The sequence below is a fragment of the Delphinapterus leucas genome, chromosome 18 (assembly GCF_059928025.1).
Source record: "Delphinapterus leucas isolate spDelLeu-1000000601 "Yukka" chromosome 18, BTC_Dleu_Yukka2, whole genome shotgun sequence".
Classification (NCBI taxonomy): Eukaryota; Metazoa; Chordata; class Mammalia; order Artiodactyla; family Monodontidae; genus Delphinapterus; species Delphinapterus leucas.
Genome location: NC_143146.1, coordinates 26,285,462 through 26,296,090, shown reverse-complemented (window position 1 = coordinate 26,296,090; position 10,629 = coordinate 26,285,462). Strand labels below are relative to the sequence as shown.

General features: G+C 40.2%; 1 pseudogene; it reads left to right on the top strand.

Annotated features, from left to right (window-relative positions):
- The first annotated feature begins 541 nt into the window (after nucleotides 1–541).
- On the top strand, nucleotides 542–9,961 carry LOC149746834 (SIN3-HDAC complex-associated factor pseudogene; annotated as a pseudogene).
- The last annotated feature ends 668 nt before the right edge of the window (nucleotides 9,962–10,629 follow it).

Genomic DNA, 10,629 nt, shown 5'->3' with positions numbered 1-10,629 from the left:
AAATCTGAGCTCCAAAGATGAAAATTGGAACCACAAGCTCTTCTGTGTAGAATACTCGATTCTCTAACACCAACTAAATTGCTTTATGTATCTTGAGGTTTTATTTTATTAAATTCTTAAAAATCTATATTCTTAAAAAGTCTTAAAATCCATACTCATTTTTTTCATAAATAAATATGAAAATATTTATATAATTGAAAATTAACTGAATTAAATGTTCGGAAATGCATACAAGAGAAAATGTCTCTCATCAGCAAACATGAAAAAGATTCAGTTCATTAGTAAACAATGAAATGCAAATAAAAACAAAACAAGACATAATTTTTTCTTATCAAATTGGCAGAGATAAAAAATTTCAGAGTGCTCAATACTGGACATAGAGTACTGCTAGTGAGAAAGAGAAAAAAGGTGTTATAGCCTCTTTGGGAAATAATTTGACAATATGTAGAAAGGGTCTTTTAAATGACCAAGCCTGAGACAAGTAATTCTAAACTTGGGAATCTATCCAAAAAAAAAATCATCTTAAATACAGAGAGAGTTTTATGTACAAATGTACTCATTGTAGTACTATTTACAATAGGGAAAAAAAGGGGGGAAACAAAGTGTTTGACAATAAAGGAAATTTAAATAAATTGTGATACTTTATGAATGTTTATTTAGACATTAAATATGCTAATGAAATATTTGAATAATGGTAAACACTCGTTATAATATCTAGAAAAAGAAACACTGTAAAAATTATGTGTCAGTTTTGTATCGAAATTATGTAAAAGTGATGCTTAGAAAAAAGACTAAAATACAGCCAGATATTAAAACTTGTATTTGTAAGGTGAGAATATGGGTAAACATTTTAAAATTTTAGTTTTAAATTTTCCAAAAAATTTCCAAAAATGCTGTATTCATCTTTTTATTCTTTTATACTTGGAATAAAATAAATTTTATTTAAAAAAATGTATATACATTTTAAAACTTAAAATTACTCTGCAATACTAATCTTCACACACATAGTTCATGAACTATGTTTTTCTTCCAAATGAAAACCTATAGAATCAAAACATTAGAAAACGACCATAACCTCATATCCTAGTCCCCCTTTTTTCAATTAGTCCAGCTTCAGCTGTCTTTGGTAAAATTGATTATCCTTTTTTAAATATTGATAAACGTTAGGTCTCACAGCCTGTTCCAATTCTTATGTATTATTAGTCAGTTTTATTTCCAGGACATCATGTATCCAATTTCTCTGTTAGAGTTGCATGCTATTCTCTAAAACTACCAAAAAACTAATTTTTGGTTATGGCTTGTCTTTCTTTCCTTATTTGCTTCCTAGTAGAATACCTATGTTCTAGCTTGAATTTTAAGACGCTCCCATTCCTTTGTTTGGTAAACAAAAAAGAATCATCACACCTGTAGGCCTTCCTTCTTTGCTCTTCTAATGTTATACGTATACTGGGTGGTCGGCATGAGGGTAACAGAGCTGGTGTTATACTAGCTGTCTTCAGCCATCAGTTATCACAAGATTCCTGGACTATACTATGGAAAAATTTCTAGGTCTTATGGTGTGTGTGTGTGTGTGTGTGTGTGTGTGTGTGTGTGTGTGTATGATGGGATATCAAAGGAGAAGTGGAAAATACAAAAAAACAAAAAAATAGTTTAACTTCAAGAATCTTAAATAGTATTTCAGTGGTTTTCTATGTGTGGTTCTGAACCAATAGCCTAACTTGTTTAGAAGGAAATTCTCAGGCACCTCTGTGGACCTACTTGAATCAGAAGCTGGGCTTTTGTTTAGGCCCTCCCGGTGATGCACACTCAAATCTGAGAACCGCTGCCTAAGAAGAGGGCCGGGCGCAGGGGAGGGAGGCGGCGGCGAGGGACGCGCTTCCCTCCGTCCACCCCGTCCCCCCCGCGCCGGGCAGCTCTCCACCGGAACTTTCCCTCGGACCCCAGATGCTGCGTTTACCCACCGAGCCGCCGGGGAGCGGTTCTCTTTGCTGCCTGGGTGCCTCTGTCTCGGTCGTCGCGTGCCCAGGCGTCCATCCAGTGGCATTTTGAGTTTTGAAAGGTATTTTTGAATATAAGAAACACTTTACTACCCAGAAGGAATCTAGAAAGTGGAATTGGGGAAGTTATTACATTGGAGGAACTATTGGTGTCCTTCAAAGCATACTAAGACTATTGCCCAGGAGAAATGATGTTTGGTTTTCGCAAGCCAAAGGTGTACCGAAGTATAGAGGGCTGCTACATTTGCCTCGCTAAATCCTCCAGTTCTTGATTCACTGACAGTTAACGCTATGAAAAGGACTTCCAGAGCTGTTTTGGGTTACAGGAGACTCGTTCAGGAGACATCTGCAATGCCTGTGTCCTGCTTGTGAAAAGATGGAAGAAGTCGCCAGCAGGATCAAAACAGAAACTGGAGTCATGTGGTAGATGCAAGGGCAGGACCCAGTCTAAAGACTACCCTGAAACCAAAGGAAGTGAAAACTCTATCTGGAAACAGGATAAAAAGCAACCAGATCAGTAAACTGCAGAAGGAATTTAAACGTCACAATTCTGGTGCTCACGGTACCACCTTAGGTGCCTCTCCAGCTCAATCTCCTCGTTACAGTCACCAGTCAGATACAGAGGTGGCTTCTGGCTCTAACAGCACGTCCGTGTTTTCCTTTTTAGATCTCACATACTAGAAAAGACAGAAAATACGCTGTGGCACTATCTGTAAAGGCCGTTTGGGGGAAGTCCTTGTTGACACACATCTATTCAAGCCTTGCTGCAGCATTAAGAAAGCAGCTGCTGGGAAGCCACTGGAGAAGGGGCCAGAGCCTCTGCCCATCTCCACTCAGGAGTGGTGACTGAGGTTGATGTAGAAGGGGAACAAAAAACGATTTAAATTTTGGAAAACAAAGCAAAAAAATGACCCTCCTATTTTTAACTTGGATACCTACTATTCTGCCAAAGGAAGATTCCTGGAGTAGTTTTGAGTGTGTTGTTTTCCCTCCAGTTCCACAAACTCTGAAGCCAGTATCTAGCTTACTAAAAGAAAAAACGAAGTGTACTTAATATTTAAGGTGCTGAGTATTTCATGGGAAAGCTGAATGCTGCTGTAAGATGCTCTTTAAGTCTTTTTTAAAAATCCCCTTCTAATGGATGAAATTAGGGGAATTTCAGGGGACAGAGATGGGATTTGTTGTATGATAAATGTATGTAGTTTTAATCTTTCTATATTGAGAAGCAGTGGTTGGGGCATTTTTTAAGATGGCTGGCTACACTTGTTTTCCTTCTTTATAATAAATTTGTCATAACTCAGTAAACACAGACTGGCCCCTAGAGATAGTTGTTAATAACTGTGAAATATTAAGGGGTTGCCAAGGTTCTGATGATTCAGACCTGTACTACTGAATAGTAAGCAGGACAGACTAAGGTCTCTAGTGTGAATATCTTGAAGGAGTAATTTCTAAATCTACAGAGCTAACTTGACCGCATATGTTGCATCCTGTGTCACCTCCCTCCATACTGGTATTTGATAAAGTTTTTAATTTATATGACACTTCTAAAGCAGAATCAAAGTTCCTCTCAGGGAAATGTCAAGTCTTTAGGATAAGCAATCATATATGAATAGTACCAAAGCATTACCCCTTGGTAGAGAATGCACTCTATTAAAAATGTTAAATTATCTGAAAAATAAAATGTGCAAGCCTTCAGGATGGCTCATGAAAAAACCAAAGGTTAATGCTTCTTGAGGCACATCTCTTAGAGGGCTTGCAAGTGTGTAAATAATTTGTTTATGTTACATGACTGGTGACTTCATTGAAAATCTGCACAATTCAGTTTTAGCTCTAGATTACTGTGGTTGACCTTTGTGAAGGTTTTATTTGTGTTGAATGGTTGTTTGACTTGTGTTAACCTATTAGGGTTTTGGGCTTTTGTTTTTGTTTTCATTCTATATTAAAGTAAAATTCAGCTAAAAGAAAAGAGTTGTATGTTAATGCTGAGTGGGTTGCTTTTGGTTTGATTTCTTTTAGTCAGACTTTCTGAACATTGAGGTGTTAGATGATACATCCTAAACGTGGAGCTCTTCAATTCTAAAACCTTCATTGAAAGCCTTTTACTTGAACCCGTCCCCCCCAAAAAAAAACAAAAAAAAAGAAGGCCAGAGAGAACATCAAATAATATGCAAACTAATTTTGTACAGTACACTTCACATAGAGTTGAAGTTAGCCCAGGCACTTTTGGGAAATGATTGTTCTTGTTACGTGAAGCCTGGCTAGTTTTTCCCTTTTCCCTCGGAAGTATTAACAATCCCCTTGTGAACCCTGCTTTTCCCCTTTCCTGTCTTCCGAAGCTGGCCTTTTGTGGTTAGATTCAGTGGGCCACGGCGCTGGGATGTGCCCAGGCAGCTGAAGCCCTTGGATTTCTTTTCCACGTGACTGGCCTAGGATGGCCTTCGTGACAGTAACTGTGCTATTATTTCCCACACTTCATGTTTAAACCACTTCAACCTGCTACAAACCAGGCTTCCACGTTCCTTTGAGCAACGTCTGGAGCAGATGTGTAGCTTCCACATGTACTCCTAGAAGTAAAGAATATACAAGAAAACTTTTATCCCTTCCCCACATTTCAGTTTCACAAAAGTATTTCCCATTTAGAATACAAATCTCTATATAGATTTTTTTGCTGGCTGTTTGCAACCATATCAAGTGTTCTCCGTTGATCATCATTCTGGAAATGTCCAGAAGAAGAACGTATCATTGTTATTCTGGATCTGTAAATTAGCATGTCTTCCAACCATTCTGTGTCTTCATTTCCATATTTATGTTCCAGAAATCACGATCAATTTCCCAAATTCTAAACTTACTCAAATTCTTTTATGCCTGGGCACTGTTCCCAATGAATTATTTATTATACTTTCCTCGTATAGTTTTTGCAGGATATTTTCTTAGCTTTACCCATTTGTCTTATTCCAGCAGTCGGGATGGGTTCAACCGGTAGATAAGAAAGGTAATATGATTTAGAGGATGGGAAATGGCTTTCCTGCAAAATGTCTCCTTTACTAGGTATGAAGTAAGGCCTGTGTTTTCATTGGCCTGTCACATTTTCCAGGCCTGATCTCTCTCCCACACCCCTGCCTGATATTTTCAACTCCTTGCTTGGTGTCATTCAACCGTCGACTGAAAAAAATGCACAATATGAGAGTTGTGAGTTAAGTTTTATTTGGGACAAAATGAGGACTATAGCCTGAGAGAGGGCATTTCAGATAGCTCTGAGAAACTGCTCCAAAGAAGTAGGGGGGAAGGTTAGTATATATGTAATGCTGAAGGGGGAGTACATGCAATCAAACACACATTTTTTGCAGAAGGTTTCTGCTAGTGACAAGGAGCAGTCGTCACCATGAAGGATTTTAGTGCTTTTCTAGATATGAGGAGATGCAAGAATTGGGCTCATAAAATCGGCTCCTGAAAATAGCTATCCGAAGACCTGTTCTGCCAGTTTTTTCCAGAACACAGAGTGCTCCATGTCTGATCTCCATTCTGAGCTCCTTTCAGGCGGTGTTGAAGGTCAGCAGCTGCAGTGGCTCATAATTTAAACCTTGTAGAGGTAGATGGCAAGTGCCAATTTGTGGGTGACACAACCTTCTAACATGTTCTCTAATTCTATAGCAGTGCTTCTCAAACTTTTCTGTGCATCCCTTGTAAGCTTTTTTTAAAAAAATTATTTATTTAATTAATTTATTTTTGGCTGCGTTGAGTCTTCCATGCTGTGCATGGGCTTTCTCTAGTTGCAGCGAGAGGGGGCTACTCTTCACTGTGGTGTGCAGGCTTCTCATTGCGGTGGCTTCTCTTGCTGCAGAGCATGGGGTCTAGGCACACGGGCTTCAGTAGTTGTGGCATGCAGTCTCAGTAGTTGTGGCTCACAGCTTCTAGAGCACAGGCTCAGTAGTTGTGGTACATGGGCTTAGTTGCTCCACGGCATGTAGGATCTTCCTGGAGGGCTCGAACCCACGTCCACTAGCATTGGCAGGCGGATTCTTAACCACTGAGCCACCAGGGAAGCCCATCCTTGTAAGCTTTTTAAAACACAGACTGCTGGGCCCATGGCCATCCATTCTGCTTCAGCAGGCCCTGAATAGGTTGGAGAAGTTGCATTTCTAACAAGTTCACGGGTGTTACTAATGTTGCAGTTCTGAAGACAACACTTTGAGATCCTCCATTTGCTCAGCTGTTCTGTGATTTACCTTTAATTTTTATGCGTGAGGCTGTCACTATTGATTTTCTAGACACCAACAACCATTTTCCCTTTTCCCTTAATAAGAGATCCTAATTGTACCGAGGGACCACGAAAGCCTCTTGCTTCAGGAAAACCTGCCTTCAATTCCAGTCCTAGGATGAGAATTTTAATAAGTTTAAGGTAATTTAGTTAATAATTGAAATTCATAATAATCCCATTCCCCTGTGAATGACTTAGTATGAGACATGAATAAAGTCAGCTAGGAGGCTTCTGAGGAAGATTTCTTTTCTCTCAAAAAGATACACCTAGGGCTTCCCTGGTGGCGCAGTGGTTGAGAGTCTGCCTGCCGATGCAGGGGACGCGGGTTCGTGCCCCGGTCCAGGAAGATCCCACATACCGCGGAGCGGCTGGGCCCGTGAGCCATGGCTGCTGAGCCTGCGCGTCCGGAGCCTGTGCTCCACAATGGGAGAGGCCACAACAGTGAGAGGCCCGCGTACCGCAAAAAAAAAAAAAAAAAGATACATCTGGAAGAGATGAACCCTTTTTCTGGACCTGGAATGATAGGGTATGCTAGTAATAGTGCTGCATCTAGCTCTGCACCATCAGGAGAGCTTGAGAACAGTAGAATAAAAAAAGAAAAACAATTAGATCCCTAAAATAATGATGAGTCTTCAAATGAACCAACCTAGAGCTACCCTGCCCTAAGCCTTCCTATTATGTGGGATTTCTGTTTCTTGCAGCTAAAAGCATATTAATTGATATGATTGATCTATCTATCATCTATTTATCTATCCTTGAATTTTCTTTATAGGTTATATTTGCTTAATAAATATGCGATGAGCAGGAAAGATAGTAACAGCACTGTTAGAATTCAGCTACATTACTTGGGAAGGTTAGTGTATCTCCCATCAAGATCATATCAAGAAGTAATCATATTTCCTTTACCATACAGAGGTTTGGAAAGAATAGAATAGAAGAAAATTAAGTCTTATGGGTGTGAAAGAGGAGAACAAAAATTTCAGAATCTACTCAAGAGGTCAAGCCTGAAAAAAGTCACCAGAATGGGGACACTGGATTCCTGTTCCGTAGCAGGAAGGAACTGAAAGTCTCTTTTTCAAAATATCCTTTCTGGCTTCCCTTCATGCGCTCACACCTCAGTAATTCATTCTCCAGCGTGAATTCAGTGTGATAAAAAAAAAAATCTGATTATGTCATTCTCACTAAAACCCTTTAAAGACTTCCCATTTTTCTTTATTTTTTTTCTTTCTTTTAAATTTTACAGTGGTAAGAACATTTAACACGAGATTTACTCTCTTACCAGCTTTTTAAGTGTACAACATGGTATTGTTAGTTACAGGCACAATGCTGTACAGTAGATCTCTAAGCTTTACTCATCTTGCATAACTGAGCTTTATACCTATTGAACGACCACTTCCCATTTCCTCCTCTCCCTACCCCTTGGCAACCACCATTCTGCTCTCTACTCCTGTATGTTTGACTGTCTTAGATTCCTCATATAAGTGGAATCATACAGTGTTTGTCCTGTGACCAGCTTATATCACTTAGCATAATGTCATCAAGATTTGTCCAAGTTGCCACATATTACAAGACTTCCTTCTTTTATAAGGCTGAATAGGATTCCACTGTATGTACATACCACATTTTCTTTATCCATTCATCTGTAGTTGGACATTTAGGTTGTTTCTACATCTTGACTACCGTGAATAGTGCTGCAATGAATGTGAGAGTGCTAATATCTCCTGGAGATCTTAATTTCATTTCTTTTGGATTAATGTCCAAAAGTGGGATTGCTGGATCATATGGTAATTCTACTTTTAATTTTTTGAGGAACCTCAGTTCTGTTTTGCATAGAGGCTGCTCTGTTTTGCATTCCCACCAGCAGAGTACAGGTGTTCCAATTTCTTCACATCCTCACCAGCACTTGTCTTTTTCTTTTTTTCATAATAGTCACCCTAACACGTGTGAAATAATATCTCACTGTGGTATTGATTTTCATTTCCCTGATGATCAGTGACATTGAGCAGCTTTTCATATACCTGTTGGCTATGTGTTTGTCTTCGTTGGGGAAAGATCTGTTCAAGTCTATTTTTTAATTAGGTTATTCATTTTTTTACTCCTGAGTTGTAGGAGTTCCTTATATATTTGGAAATGAACCCTTTATCAAATACATGGTTTGCGATTGGTTTCTCTGATCTGTAGGTTGTAAAGGCTTCCCATTTTTCTAAAGATAAACATTCCAAATCCTTACCTTGTCCCACAAGGCCCTGTTTGGACTGGTTCCCACCTAGCTCTCAGCCTTATCTGGTACCACTCTCCCATCCCTCGTTCTTTTCATTCTTGCCCCAAAGGCCTGCTTTCAATTCCACATTCCTGCCATGTGCCTTCCTGCTTCACAAACCTTTGCATATGCAGTGCCTCTTCTTCCTAAAAGCATCTCCCACATCTTTGCCACTTCCCTCTTTACCTTTCATCTTTCATAACTCAACTTAAATGTGGCTCCCATATAGAACACCTTCTTGAGACTAGACTAAGTCTTCTTCTATTCTCATATATTAATACCATAATCCTCTTTGTGGTACTTTTCACAATATTAATTGTATAATTAAATGCACAGTTAATTATTCAATGTCTGTCTCTTAATTTACCATGTGAGCCCTTGAGGGCAAGAGCCCATCTTGCCATATTTTTGTGTGTCTGGTACTACCATAGTGTAGTATGGTACTACCATATCCCTAGTACCAGACACTAAACATGGGTTGAACAATCTCTTTTTCCTTCAGGCATCTTTTCTAATGACTGCAAGTATTTTCAGCCACTCTTCTTTCAAGCAGTCAATAAATACCGGTCAACCTGGTTTTGCACCTAACCTTTCCCATCACTTCAAATGGGCAAATAGGTATTCATTTTCTTGCTTCACAGATTAGAAAATGAGCCCCAGCAGTTAAATCACCTGCCCATATTTGTTCCATTTATGTTGGCGTTTAAAGTCGGAGAGCCTGACTCCTACTCCCTGGCTTCTTCTTGGACGAGTCACCTTCAGCACAGCATTACTCAGCTCGCTCAGAAGGAGAACACTCGTGGTTGAGCAGAGTACCGCTCTCTCCCTCCCTCTGCACCAGAATTCTATGCAGCTTACACTTGCCTGAGTCATTCGTGGAAAGCATCTGAGAACATCGTGTAAAATACACCAGCCCACCCAGGAATGTCTTTCATCGTCCCAAGCACAAAGGGTCAATGGAGTGTTCTAGGAATATCTTTGAAAGGGAAGCAAGAATTCAAGGCAGAGAATTTCTCCCCAGTCACCACCCCACTCCTTGCCAGTCGACTACCCGTAGGTGTGTGCTGAAATACAAAGACCTGGGAAACCCTAACAATGAATCAAAAATGTTCAGTTCCTTCTGGGAAGGAGTAATTCAACAGACGCATGAATGCAGTCATGGAAATTAGAATCCCTGCTCTGACCCTGGAGCCTTGGAAAGTAAGCACGTGGGCAACCAAAAGTTCCCACACCCTGAGCTAGGGCTGCAGAGAAAACTTACAGAGTCACTGAGAGTATTTGTCGTTGAGATAAGTGACATCTGAGAAGTTCCTACAGAGCTGTGGACTCTCCTCTCCTTCCAGCTTCTAACGTTCCTCTGACAAGGGTTCAGGCCGAGATTCTTCAACAAAGGGCACTGTTGGCTGCTTAAAGTTTACATGCTTCTGTTTTCATACAAGCAAGCCATTTAGCCCTGATTGAGGAAGTATTTAAGAGGGATACAGGCCCAGTTTAGAGGCTGTTGGAGTGTTTGGAAAATCTTTATTAAAATTTTGGCATCAGGGCTTCCCTGATGGCACAGTGGTTAAGAATCAGCCTGTCAATGCAGGGGACATGGGTTTGAGCCTTGGTCCAGGAAGATCCCACATCTGCAGAGCAGCTAAGCCCGTGCGCCACAACTACTGAGCCTGCGCTCTAGAGCCCACGAGCCACAACTACTGAAGCCCGAGTGCTTAGTGCCTGTGCTCCGCAGCAAGAGAAGCCACCGCAATGAGAAGCCTGCGCACCGCAGTAAAGAGTAGCCCCCGTTCGCCGCAGCTAGAGAAAGCCTGCATGCAGCAACAAAGACCCAACGCAGCCATAAATAAATTAATTAACTAATTTTTTAAAAATTTGGCATCATATGTATAAAATAGATAACTAATGAGAACCTACTGTATAGCACAGGGAACTCTACTCGGTGCTCTGTGGTGACCTAAATGGGAAGGAAATCCAAAAAAGAGGGGATATATATTTATGGATGGATGATTCACTTTGCTGTACAGCAGAAACTGACACAGCAGTGTAAAGCAACTATACTCCAATAAAAAGAATTTTTTAGCATCAAAACTATATGCCTCTGTTTATCAATAAGT